Here is a 14,411-nt window from a genome sequence, read left to right on the forward strand (position 1 = left end):
TTGGAATATTCATTATAGGAATAAAAGGCATATTCGGAACAAATAAAGGCTGCTACAAGTACATCCACAGACATCAGAATAGACTTAAGGAAACTTCTCAAAAAGAATGAAAAGAGTCAAATATTTTAAAGTAATTCAGAGAAAAAGCTAATGGAAATGGAAGTCAGATAAAGGTGATACAACAACCATAAAATTGGTGTACCCAGGAAAGAAAATAGAATTAATATAACATAAAATACTAACAGAAGTTTTGCTTATACTCATATTTTCAAATAATAATAATACAGAAGGGTCAACACTGAAAAATACTGGCATAAAGATTCCTAGGGACTTCAAGCAGAGTAGAAAGGGGAAATAAAAAGACTTCCCAGTATACTTAATAACCTCTAAAACAAAACAAAACTAAACAAAACTAAGAGGAAAAAATACTTACTTTCTAATTTTTGTAATCAATTATTTTGTATTCTAATTATAAAGGCCACAGGCAAATATTCTTATCTAAAAGAGATCTGATGATCCCTATTGGGGAGGGAGAGAAACAGGTTACATGATCGTGAACTTTGGCCAACCAAGAGAGAAAACAAAGTAAGTATCTCAGTAATAGAGAAGGCATGTTAAAGGATAGCAGTGAACGTTAATTTAAACAAGAAATAAACTTTAAAATCTATATGAATTATGTTTACGGGAAAATATAAATTAAAATTTAAAAAATAACTGACAAAAATTGGGAATTAAATGGGAGAAGACAGAAAGAAATAAAAGTATGAGGATGTTCTCATCTTTCATATCAGGAAGCAACTCAGGGTACCTTCTAAATATGAAACCCATAGTTGAAAAAAATGATAATGCCCAACCTCTTCACATTTTCATATAATCCTCCTGATTTACTTTTAATGGGATCTTGCAGAAATTAATATTTCTTGCTGTGAAGAGACATGTATTGATGCCAAACACTTATATCTAGATTCTAGAATCAGATTGAGTTCAAATCCTATTTCTATCACTTATGGTTCTATGAGCTTGGCTAAGTTACCCTGTTACCTAATAATAAAGTGCTTGGGTACATGCCAGCACGTTGAGAGAACTCAATATACGTCTTCTTTCATTACTATGACTATCATTCCTCTTACAGTTGTATTATGTTACAACTGGCTTGTTGCAAATTATTCTATTAAGAATAATGGTAAGTCCAGAGCCAATGCTATGTTTAAATTGTTGTAACATAACTTTGTTGTCTAGTAACAGTTTTCTATTGCTGCATAACAAATTACCTCAAAACTTAATAAACAAATGTTTTAGTTGCTTATGATTCTGTGTGTTTGCAATTTGAACTAGGCTTAGATGAACAGTTCTTTCATTCGTCTTGACTCAGGTCATTTCTCCACTACAGTCATCTATCAACTGAAGTGGGGAAGGATGGTCTAAGATGGCCTCACTCACATTCTGACAGGAGGCAGTCTATAAGTCAGAGCACTTTGGTTCTCCTATATGTAGTCTCTACAAAATGCTAGCTCCAACTTGTTCACATTATAAGCTCAGACTTCCAACTCTAGCCAAAAGAAGTAAGCCCAACCTGTGGGTGCTAGTAAAGCCTCTGTTTGTTTAGCATTTGCTAATGTTTCACTGGCCAAAGCAAGTCACACATCTAAGTCCAGATTGATTACAGAATGGATAAACACCACTTTTTGATGGCATGAGCAACAAAGTCAGATTGCAAAAGTACAAGTAGAGAGAAGAGAAAAATATTGCCACCATCTTTGAAAATAATCTACACTTGTCCAGTTAGAATTCCTCTCTTTGGATTTTGATTCTTGAGGAGACGAACAAAGAGATCAAAAGATTGGCATCTCACTCAATTCCAAAGGCATTATGCCCAGGCAGTAACTACTACTGTAGTCATGGATTCTGGTTCCTATTTTTAAGAACTGTTTTCATTCTTGCCCTTTTCCATCTCATTGCCAAGCACCCCATTGTTCCTTTGAGCCCCTGAGCTCCTGAGCCTTGCCAGTATTTCTTCCTTATTTTACTTTATTTTTGCCTCTTAGCCAGCATCAGTTTCTGCAACTTTCAAACAAAGAACTCTGAATAATACAACACTATAAATGTAAAACAACTGGTGTCTTTCTATTCATCACAATAAATGTTGGGGATGTTACATTACTTAAATTTGGACTTATATTTACATTTTTCTCATTCTCCTATCTTTGTATTGCTTTAATTATCTTCGTATGTAATTTTTCAGAAAAAAAAGACTAAAGCACTTAAAACAAGATTGAAAACATTTTTATATCAACATAATAAATTTCTAACTCAGTGCTTCTCAACCCTAAGCATTTTTAATGTCTTTTTTCTTTTTTGAGATTATTTCCTTGCCTTTCCACATAAATTTTGAAGTCAGCTGGTTAATTCTACACCCCTCCACCAAAAAAAAACAAAAAAAAAAACAAAAAAAAAAAAACCCAAAAAAAACAACCAAAAAAACCAGCTTGCTATAATTCTGACCAGGATTTCATTGATTCTATAAACCCATTTGGGGAGCACTGACATCTTAAAACATAGAATTTTCCAATCTACGAACTTGGTATATCTCTTCATTTATTTATATCTTCTTTAATTTCTCTCTGGAAAAAGTTCATTTTAAATACACGTTTCCTATCCTGCAACAATGCTGAAATTGAGCTGATGTTGTTTTAAGATCCCTTAGAATTTTTATATACACAATATGTTAAAGGTAAATAAAGACAGTTTGGGTCTCTCATTGTTTACCTTTAATTTCTTTTTCTTGACTTACCATACTGGCTGTGACATCCACTAAAATTTTGAACAGAAGTATTAAGAACAGACATCTTCATCTATGCCCTGATGCTAATTGGAAAGTACTCAATATTTTACTAAGTACAATGTTAGTTATGGATTTTTTTTTTTTTCATAGATGCCTTTTGTCAGTTTAGGACAGTTTCTTTTTATTCCTAGTTCAGTAAGGGTCATTATTATTTTTTTTAATCCTGAGTCACTATTTAATTTTGGTGCATAATTTTTTACCTGTATTAGGATAATCATATAACTTCTTAATCTATCAATATAATAACATCAATTGTTTTTGTATTTTAGACCAATTTTTCATTATGAAACAAACCCACTGGTCAAGATGTATTACCTTTTTAATATGTTACTGGAATCAGTTTGCAAATATTTTGGTAAGGATTTTTTCAACTTTATGGGAACATGGATCAATAATTTTTTCTCTTGGATTTTGCTTTTATGATTTTGGTAGACTTATAAATGGAGTTTTAAAATGGCCTCTCATTTATTTTCTGAGAGAATATACGTAGAATTAGTTTTATTTCTTCCTTACATGTTTGGCAGCACTCACCCATAAAGCCATCTGGGCCTGGAGTTTTCTTTCAGAGAATATTTTTAATTAAAAATTCGATTTATTTCATTGATATACAGCTACCGAGACTTTCTTTTTCATGTGTTATTTTTGGTGACTTGTATTTTTCAAAGAATTTGTCCATCTCATTTAAATTGTCAAATTTGTTTGCAGAAAGTGATTCATAATATTCTGCAGTTTTTTAATAGCTGTAGGCTTTGTAGTCATACCACATTTTTAATTCCTGATATTGTTAATAGAATAGACAATATTCTCAGCATTTGTCTTAATTAGTCTTACTAATATTTTCACTTCACTATATAATTAACTCAAAGTATTGTGCAATTCTTACCCTATCTTTCAAGACTTTTTAGCTCCTAAACTATTGTTACAACCTCTTTTGTAACTTAATTAAACTCTAATTAACATTTCCAGTGAAAATATGCAGACTTAAAATAACAGGCAGGCACTTGCATCTTAGAGACAAGAGAGGACTCAAACAGACATGTGTGCACTGGCTAATTACTGGTACTTGCCACAAGCTTAATATTTTATTAATAAAGAACTAGAACAACAGCGAATTATCTCCCCGACTTGGGCAATTACAAATTTTACTGAATAAAATTTTCTTTAAATACGAACCAATTATGAACACCGAGTCTGACATGTACTGTGGATCCAAATGAAATTTACTTTTCTAATTCTTAATATATAGGATAAAAAGTAAAGACTATTCGAATAAAAACAAAATGTGAAACCAATTGCAACACCCAAGAAAAAAATGACACATCTTGAGACGTTTATAGTTATGGAATAATTGTGAGAGAAAAAAAATAAGAGATTCTACAACACACAGAATTAATGATCTTCATAAGTAATACAGAAAATTTCAACAATACAGAAATCAACCTAAGCATTTCTTTTCCAAATTATATCCCCTTTACATAAAATGTTTGCACTAAGCAAAAAGATGACAAAAATCACAGAGCCAATCAAAAGAAGAGAAACAATTTTTTGCAAATGACAATACAAAATCGAACTTAAACTTTATATATTTTGCCCCCAAAAAGGTGGACTATAACACACCAATCAGGATGGCTAAAATTGAAAACAAATTTTAAAAAGTAAAGAAACCAAAAGTTGGTAGGCATGAAAAGAGGCTAGATCAATCATATGTAGCTGATAGAAACATAAAACAGGACAGCCACTCTAAAAAATAGCTGGCAGTTTCTTTTAGCACTAATAATAGAGTTATCACACTGACCAGCAATTTGCACTCTTAGACATATATCCCAGAGAAATAAAAACTTATTTTCAAGCAATAACTTGCACATAAATGTTCTTATCAACTTTATTTATAATAGCTCCAAACTGAAAACTACCTAAATGTCCATCAATGAGTGAGTGGTTAAACAAGTTGTAGTACATCGTGTCATCCAATATCAGCAATAAAAAGGAAAGAATTATTGATACATGCGATAACTTGGATGAACCTCAAGGAAATGATGCTGCATGGGGGAAAAGCCAATATTAAAAGGATACATATTGCATAATTATTCACTTATATAACATTTGTAAGATAACATAATTACGTAGATGAACCACAGAACAGTGGTTGCTAGCAGTCAGGGGAGAGAAGGGCCGGTGGGTGTGCTATAAAGGACAAAGGAATCTTGTGAGATGGTACAGTTTAGTATCTTCATTGTGGTTAAGGATCACAGGAAGCTACACATTTGATAAAACTGCAAAAAACCATACACATATATACACACACAGGCAGGGACCCTGACAAACTCTCCGGCTATCCTAATATCAACACACTGGTTTTGATATTGTACTGTACATTTATACAAGATTGTAAAATGAGAGAGCCCAGGTGAAGGGTACACAAGGACCTCCTTTTGTAACTTCCTGTGACCTGGCAATTATTGCAAAATTATAAGGTAATTTCGATAAATTGAAATATATTTTTTGTTGATTTCTATGAATCAAGGACAGAGTTTAAATCTCACTTAAGTATTTTAATAAATCTCTTAAACATTTTAAAAATAGACAAAAGTTCTCCTAAACACTTAAATTACATATTGAAAACACCTCAGATTTAGACACTATACGCATTTCCTAAGAATGCTGTAACAAATTACTTCAAATTTAGTGGCTTCAAATAGCATAAATGAATTCTTCAAAGATCTGGAAATCAGAGATACAAAGTAATTTCAATAAACCAAAATCAAGGCATGGGAAGGTCCCTCCCTCAAGAGATCTAGGGAATAGTCTGTTCCTTGCCTTTTCTAGCTTCTGGAGACTGCCAGCATGCCTTAACTTATAGCCACATCCCTCCTATTACTACCTCCATCCTCACACTGTCTCCTCCTCTTCTGTGTGTATCTAATCCCCTTTGACTCTTTCATGTAAGAGGACATTGTGGTGACATGTAGCACCCATCTGTACATATCAGGATAATCTCTTCATTAGAGGATTATGTCTGCCAAGACTCTTTTTCCATATATGGTGACATTCACAAGTACCAAGAATTAGTAGGTAGACATATTTTTTAGCTGACTACAGGCATAGAATATTATATCACACTTATTTATATAGTTGTATTGTCCTATCATGAAAAATGAATTTGGAGGCAAATGTTTTATTCATCACCATGTTTTATTCATGACCATCATAAAATATCAAGTATGATCTTTCTTACTTATTTCCCGTAGTAGATTGTTTGCAAAAAGAGTGTTTTTAGTTCCTCTCAATGCTGCGCATGCCTGCCTGCTACTCCTCCCATTAGGAAACGGAGCCTATTTCCTTTTCTCTTAATTCTGGGCTGTACCTGAACTTGAGTTTGAATTCTGGAAGTAACTGAACCTGCTTGGACCAGTAGAAGGCAGAAGTGACACTGCAAGTTCCAAGGCTAGGCCTGAAGAAGCTTGAAAGTTTCTGCTTTCACTCTTCTGGAATTCAGACACTGTATATAAAAGTCCATATGCCCTGCTAGAAATCTCACATGGAAAGAGAGAGAAAAAGTCTCAGTCAGCCACCAATTGTTCGGCCATTTAAGCTGAAGCCCTAGGCACAAGAACAAAGGCACTGACATTCTAGCCCCAGTCCAGCTGCCAGCACATACCAAATGGAACAGATGAAGTACTCAGCTGAGCCCAGACAACACACAAAATAATAAGAAATAGTAATTCATTATTGTTTTAAGTTATTATAATACCAGAAAGGTAACAGACGCTAAGAGGCTAAATAAATCATTGTTTCAAATCTATTGAAAAAAAAAAAAAAATGGTGTGTGTGTGGGGGGGTGCAGTTTGCAATGTAGCAACAGATAATTTAAACATTTGCCTATGGAGGAGATAAACTGAATATTCACTGAATTTAACTGGAAGTATAAATATTTAATTCTACTGAAATTTAAAATATTGTCCAAGGAACTGTTCACAAAGGGGCTAGACCCATGCAAAAGGGATGTAACTTAGAGTTTAAACCCATGCAGTGATTTTCTTTTAACCGTAAGATAAATATTAATCTTAAAAGACACATTTAGTTATTCTCATGTAAAGTTCCATGTGGTCAGCCTTATGTTTAAGGCAGTTATATATCAGAAATGAAACAGGAATTATAATAACAAAACCTGCAGACATCAAACTGATCATAAGGGAAGAGTAGCAAAACACTCTATACACATAAGTTAACAACTTAGATAAAGTGGACAAATTCCTTGAAAAACACGAACCACCACAACTTACCCAATATCAAACAGATCATGTAATAGCTCTATATCTATTAAGGAACTTAAATGCATTATTTTTAAACTCTCACAAAAGCAATCTCTAGACCTACCTGGATTCAATGGGGAACCCTATCAGACATTTAAAGAAGAATTAACACCAACTCTGCACAATCTCTTCTAGACAACAGAAGTAATGGAACACTTCAGAATTCATTTTATGAAGCTAGTGAAGCTAGTATTACTCTGATACTAAAACTATAAGCAGATAATGCCAGAAAAAAATGTTTAAATGTAAAATATAAAACTATAAAGATGTCTTAAATAAATCATTGGAGAAAATCTTTGCAATCTAGAGCTAAGCAAAGAGCTCTTAGATATGTCATCAACAGCAAAATCCATCAGAGCAAAATTTGGTAAACTGGACTTCAAACGTAAAACTTTTACTCTGTGAAAGAACCCATTAAGAGGACAAAAAAATAAGCTAAAGACTGAAAGAAAAATATTTGCAGACCACATATCTGGGAAAGGGTCTGTATTTAGGACCTATAAGAAATTCATAAAACTCAACAATTAAAAATATGGGTAAAAGACATACAGGGGCATTTCACTGAATACAATGCGTGGATGGCAAATGAGCACATGAAATGAGGTTCAACATTATTAGCCATTAGGGAAATGCTAATTAAAACTACAATGAGATGTCATTGCATACCTCTCAAAACAACTAAAATATAGGGATGACAAAATTCTGGCAAGGATACAGAGAAATTGGATCATTCATACTTTGCTGGTGAGAATAAACTAAACAAGCAACGATCATATAACCCAGAAATTGCACTCCTGGGCATTTATGCTGGAGAAATGAGAATTTATCTTCCATAAAACTTGTAAATGAGTATCCATAGCAGCTTTATTCATAATAACCCTAACCTGGAAACAACCCAGATGTCATTTAATGGGTGAATGGTTAAACAAACTTTGGTAAATCCATACCATGGAGTACTACTCAAAAATAAAAATAAACAAACTAGTGACATACACAACTTGGATGAATCTATAGACAATTATGCTGAGTGGAAAAAGCCAACTTCAAAATGTTGCATATTATATGATTCCATTTTGATAACATTCTTGAAATGCAAAATAATAAATATGAAGAACAGAGTGATGTGGTTGTAGTTATAAAGGGTAACACAGGGATCCTTACAGTGATGGAACTGTTCCATAACTTGACTTTATCAATGTCAATATTCTGATTATGATGTTGTAAAACAGTTTTTCTTTTTTTTTTATATATATATATGAAATTTATTGACAAATTGGTTTTCATACAAAAATAAACTCAAAATGGATAAAGGACCTAAATGTGAGACAGGAAACCATCAAAACCTTAGAGGAGAAAGCAGGAAAAGACCTCTCTGACCTCAGCCGTAGCAATCTCTTACTCGACACATCCCCAAAGGCAAGGGAATTAAAAGCAAAAGTGAATTACTGGGACCTTATGAAGATAAAAAGCTTCTGCACAGCAAAGGAAACAACCAACAAAACTAAAAGTTTTTCAAGATGTTACATTTTCAGGAAATTGGGTGAAGAGCACATAGAGCTTCTGTATTATCTTTGAGCAACTACATGTGAATCTATAACCATCTAAAATAAAAATTGTTTTAAAACCCTACTCAACTCACTAAAAACAATTTTCTTTGTATTTTTATCCTAATAAAACTGGCTAAATTTAATGATTCCACTAAATCTCATCTGCTGCTCTAATATAATTTTACTATTAATAATGTTGAAAGTAGAGACTTTCTTGTAAATTCAGATACTAAAAAAATCATGGAGCCAAAATACTCATTGGCTTTTATACCTTACTCATTTGGCAGCATCTGATGCCTGGATAGGCTCCACACCCAGCGCCATGGGGCTTGAACTCACGACATGTTCTACCAACTGAGACAGCCAGGCACCCCAACTATTGTTTTCACCTTAGAATATATTTTAATCTATACTTGGAATAAGTAATACAGTTATATAGTATCAAATGGCATAAAGTGAAAAGTATTCCCATTCTTTCCCTCAGCATATCAGTTTCACCCCCATCTCCCTATAAGTCACCAAAGTCCTCCACAGGTATTGGTATATATTCAAGCTAATAGGTGTGTTCTTCCACCCACCCAACCTGTTTTTTTTTACACAACTGTCACTATATGTATAACTCTGCCTTTTCGTTTTTCACTTAAAAATTCTTCAAAAACTTTTGCTCTCATTACAATTGCTCGTTTTTGCCTTTTGTTTGTTTTGTTTTGTCTTAATAATTATATGATAGACCATGGCATGATCTATTAGGTTATTTCTGACAATCTGAATCAATGTTCAAGCAACTGACTTTGTATATCTGGCATTTGCATATCTACAGAATACGTTGTTAGAAGAGGAACTACTTGATAAGAGGTTATGTGCTTCTATAATTTAGGTAAATACTGACAAGTGGCTCTTTATAAAAGTTGTCTCAACTTGTACTACAACTAGCATGTATGAGACTGCCTGTTTCCCTCTGCCCTCTTGAACAGTGAGTCATTTTTTTTTTATCTTTGTCAATCTGACCAGTGAAACAACTCCCAGTGTAAGCATTTCATTCAAAGATAACAATCAATGAATCTTATGTGAAAGGATACCTTAGTGCATTAATCACAAGGAAATAATGTGACCTTCAAGACTGAAAACAGTTCTCCAACAAGTGATACTGTGCATTCAAAACCACCCTGTAGCCCAGTCTCTGGGGCTTGTTATTCACAGAGAAATATAAGTAAATCACTATTGGTCAAAGTTAATATTTAAGTCGATAAATTCATTAAAAGTTTACCATATGCATCCAGAAGAGTAGTTAGGGTTTATTTTAAGTTATAAGGGAAATTGGAAATAAATATAAAGAGTCCTGCCGTGTAACTTTAAATGTTTTCATGTATCAGACTACGCCCATGGAATTCTGTTAATGGCATCTGCTCAGAAACCATTTTAATATTACTCTGCATAGAATATATTAATATATCCAATCATGCATATATGTATGTAGTAATAAAGAGTTAACACATTACCCAAAAGAAGTGGAGAAGTAAATTGAGAAGCAAAAGTTTTCAGAGCTTTTGATAATCAGCAAGGTCTCTTTCAGGTCTATCATTCTAAGTCAATGTCTTTTTAATTACCTGGGAAATAAACCCAGAGTTCAACACAATACAAATTTCTTACCTATTTATACACAAGTTTTATTTTATGACAGGACAACTGTATTTTCTAACATGCACACAGCAAAATTTGAACACTGATCACTGGGTAAATTAATGATTATAAACATAGAGTTTAGGTTTTAGTAATTATTCTAACTTAAGTTGTCAATTGACCAGTAAGGCATTTCATTTGATTATTGGTATCTCAAATAGCTATTAGCCAATTTAAAAATTCTTCTACTATTTGCTATGATTTGAATGTTTGTGTCCTCCATTCCAAATTCATATGTTGAAATTCTAACACCAGGATGATTGTATTAGGAGATGAGGCTTTTTGGGGTAATAAAAGTAACTTCAGAGAGCTAACTAGCTCCTTCCAACATGTGAGGACACAGTGAAAGTTGCCATCTATGAACCAGAGAGCAGGCTCTCACCAGACACCAAATCTGCTGGTACCTTGAATTCTAAGCCTCCAAAACCATGAGAAATAAATTTCTATTGTTTATAAAGCTCCCAGGGTATGGTATTTTGCTATTGGCAGCCTCAACAGACCAAGATGGTATTTCTTACTTATGTTATTATTTGGATGACATAGCACTTATTTTCTAGAAACACATATAAATAGCTTTCTTAATGCCATTAAAATACTATCTCTTGAGTTAACATATATTGGAGGTACACAGTAATTCTGGAATCAAGAAACAATATACAATCAGAGAAAAGAAAACTTGTCAACATAAGAGACTGTCTTCCTTTCAGAATAGTGTTAATTGCTGCCTTCCTGGAAAAAAAGAACACATTACATGTTTCATTTGGATGAAAATGTCCAATGAATTCAATAATATATTTTACTCCAATAAATCAACACGGATCATTGATCATGTGGATACAAAGGGTACGCACACAAAAATAAAGTATGATTCTGATGATCGAATATGCCGAATATAATGAGACACTCTTCAAGGAAAATTCATTGCATCAAGTACTTATTAAGTACTTACTACATAAGTCAAAACTAGTAGGAGGCGTCAAAGACAAAAGTAGTCTGCATGTCAACACTGTTGTTGCGGAAAAGAAATGCGGCGGGGGAAGGGGGGGTAAGAACCTCTACAAGGTTGCTTCGTCAGAGAACGATACTTCCTAAAGCAAACAGTTTGTTTCCTGTATCCCCGGAAAGCAACCAGGCATAAACAGTTTTTAAAACTGGGTGATGAGGCTCTTAAACGCAGTACACAAAGCGAACCCTCCAGTCCTCTTGGTGCTCTCGGGCAGTGAACCATACAAACGATGCAGGCTAAGAAAGGCTGGGTCTACCTTTAAGACCTGGAAGGGAACGACCCGACTGGGAGCAAAGAATGCAGCCTCATTTGCATAAGCACCCAAACACTGCTGACGTCACCGCGCCGGAGTGCGGACCCCGCCCCGTCTTACTCCAACCTTTCCCTGGGAAGGAAGAGGATGGAAGGAGGGAAGGGAGCGAGACGCCACGGAGCGCGAGCCTGGGGGCTTCCCTCTCCCACGCGCGGCAAACGCCGCTCCTCGGCTTAACGGAAAAGAATTCCCGTTCTTGCGGCCTCTGCGACAGGGTGGGTCCACGCCTGTCCCCGGGATGTCTCGGCTCGGCGTTGCGATTCGTTCGCCTTTACGAGGCTGGTATGCCTGCATGTTTTGATCCGGAAGCCCCTCCCTGTACTCCAAACCGTCCTCTGCCCAGGCCACGCACATACGAGCCGAGCGAATGGTGTAGAAATGGTCTGGGTTTCCCGTTCCGCCCATCCTCTCCTTCACATCCCCGCACCACCATCTCACCGCCACACGCTCAAATTCCTGGATGCGCAGAAAAACACACAGGCTGTGCTTTCTTCTGGAGCCACGTGCCCTGTGCGGCGAAAGGCCCGCTTTAGGACCCTTGATCCAGGATGCCTCAGGCTAGGGGGAACGGGGGTCACGTGAAAACACACAGCCTCGGGGGATCGCGTTCGGCAGTGGCCAAAAGCAACGAGAAGCGAATGAGAAATGAGCCTGGCTCCTCTCCCCGCCCCGCCGCCCACCCGCACGGGGATCGGCTGCTAACTCCCCTAGAACCTCGGAAGCGCCTCGCTCCGTCCAGACCCTACCAACTTTCCTCTCGGGCTTGCCCCAGTCGGACCCCCCGCCCCCACGTCCAGCCCTCACTGGACTTGGAAGCCACTAGTTTCTCGGGGATGCCGTAGGCGATTTCCACCGCGAGAAGGAAGGATGGCGGAACGTTTCAACCCATGTGCTTCCCCTACTCGCGGCTCTCGCCTCCTCCCCCCATTGTGCACAGGTGCAAGACACAGCCTGGAGGGTCGCGCGCCGAGCCCAACTTCACCCTCAAAAGCTTTAGAGCCGCCCGCCGCCCCCCCTCCCCTCACCCCAGGACCCAGCTCGAGTCCTTCCCGGGATCCATCCATCAAGTCCGCTCGCGCCCCTGTCCCCGGGCTCCGGGGTGGCTAACGGGGAGCCCCGCCCTGCCTAAAACCGTGCTCTTAGCTGTAGGAGCGTGTCATTACCGTTCCCGTGTCTCCACCGGGCGCCTCTCGCTTCTCCCACGTCCCGACAGCAGCGGCAGTGGCAAAGGGTCGGGTCCAAGTGGCTGCGACAGAGGCCGCGAAGGAGCTGTCCAGAGAGAAGCAGCCGCTGACCTCGGGCGGGCCCTGGGGCTGGGCTGGAGCCGGGGGGGTGGGGGTGTCGCTGCCCTGCGGGCTGGCTGCTAGGGACTCGCGAGCGCCGGTGTGTCGGCCAGGGAAGGAGCACGAGATGCAGGCGCGCGGGTGCGTGCGCGCGGGTGTGTGTGAGGGTGTGAGTGAGGGTGTGACGGAGGCGCCCACGTGCCCGGCCCGCCCGCGCTGCGGCCGCCGACCCGCTGCGGGGGAGAGGGGGAGGCTGCGGGCGCCGCGGGGGAAGGGAGCCAGGTCGTCCGGCTGGGCGCCGCACCTCCCCGCCCCGCCGCTCCTTGACGCAGAGGCCGCTGCGGCTGCCCAGCCGCGTCCACCCTGCGCCCCGGGATGGGCCGGCCGGGGCGACACCGACCGAGCAAGTCCGCTCCGAAGCAAAACCGAACGGATCCCCCCCCCCCACTCCTCCGCCCCCCTGCCATCCCAGCCTCCCTTAACCCATCCAACGCAAAGGACAGGCACCAGTTGCCCGCCCCGCGCCTTTGTCTCAAAGAGGATAACAATAGAAATGGTCCTGCCTCACACCCTCCAATGTTCTCTTAGAGTCACTGACGGGACTAGAAGAAGTGGGTGACCCAAAGAACCCTTTTCCCTAGCTGTGTCCCCAAGCCGGTCATTTACATCTCTTGCAAAAGAAAAGCAACCTGGGCATTTGCTTCTCCACCAAACGTTGGCCTGATAGCACTCAGGGATTCTGGCCAGGTTAGGAAAGCTGTTTTAGGGAGCTGGTCCTCACCCTGTGTTGGTCCCTTAGCATCCGACTCTTCCTCTAGGGGGTCTCATTACAACACGAAGGCTGACTCACTTCTGGTAGCAAACGAGACGTACTCATAATTAAGCCACGTGGAGAATCTCTAAAATATACATCAATGAGCACAAAGCTTAGCTTTCTTTTGAAAATGGCTGAACCTTCCCCTAAACAGGGCATATGCTCTAGAGATTAAATTTTATGTCCTTGAAACTTTCAAAATTGAAAGAAATGCAAAATAAGACTACAACCAATTATAGTGGAAAGATTCAGTGACTTGATGAAGGACATTTTTTCACTTCCAAACGATTAATGTTACCATTAAAAAAATACCTTTGTGCACTTTGGGGGCTTTCAACAATCCCTCAGATTTTGACGGTTTGTATCCAATTAAGATTGAATTAAATAACAAGGCCATTTCAGACAGGTTTTTCATGCAGTGAGAAATCTCCTGGAAAGAAATCACAAGACCTAAATTTCAGGTCAGAACACTGCTACTAATCCTTAGCTTTTATTGCAGCCAAGAGAGCTTTTTCTCAGTCTCTTCCAATCCCACCTTTAAAATATTTTTAAATATTAAATTAGATTTGATTCCCTGGATGCCCTTCTGCCATGGGTAAATAAATACTCTGAC

At 38.2% G+C, this 14,411-nt stretch overlaps 1 protein-coding gene across 1 annotated transcript in view; it reads right to left on the reverse strand.

Moving 5' to 3' along the window:
* The window catches only part of SLC6A15 (solute carrier family 6 member 15), a 37,339-nt gene extending 24,215 nt beyond the window's left edge, over positions 1-13,124 (reverse strand). The window contains exon 1 of the mRNA XM_047067178.1: positions 12,865-13,124. The gene's annotated coding sequence lies outside the window, so the exon portion shown is untranslated. The remainder of the gene's footprint in view (positions 1-12,864) is intronic.
* Between the last annotated feature and the right edge of the window lie 1,287 nt (positions 13,125-14,411).

Source organism: Lynx rufus, unplaced genomic scaffold (assembly GCF_022079265.1).
Source record: "Lynx rufus isolate CCGP_SWC_20201006 ecotype Redwood Valley unplaced genomic scaffold, mLynRuf1.p SCAF_7, whole genome shotgun sequence".
Taxonomy (NCBI): domain Eukaryota; kingdom Metazoa; phylum Chordata; class Mammalia; order Carnivora; family Felidae; genus Lynx; species Lynx rufus.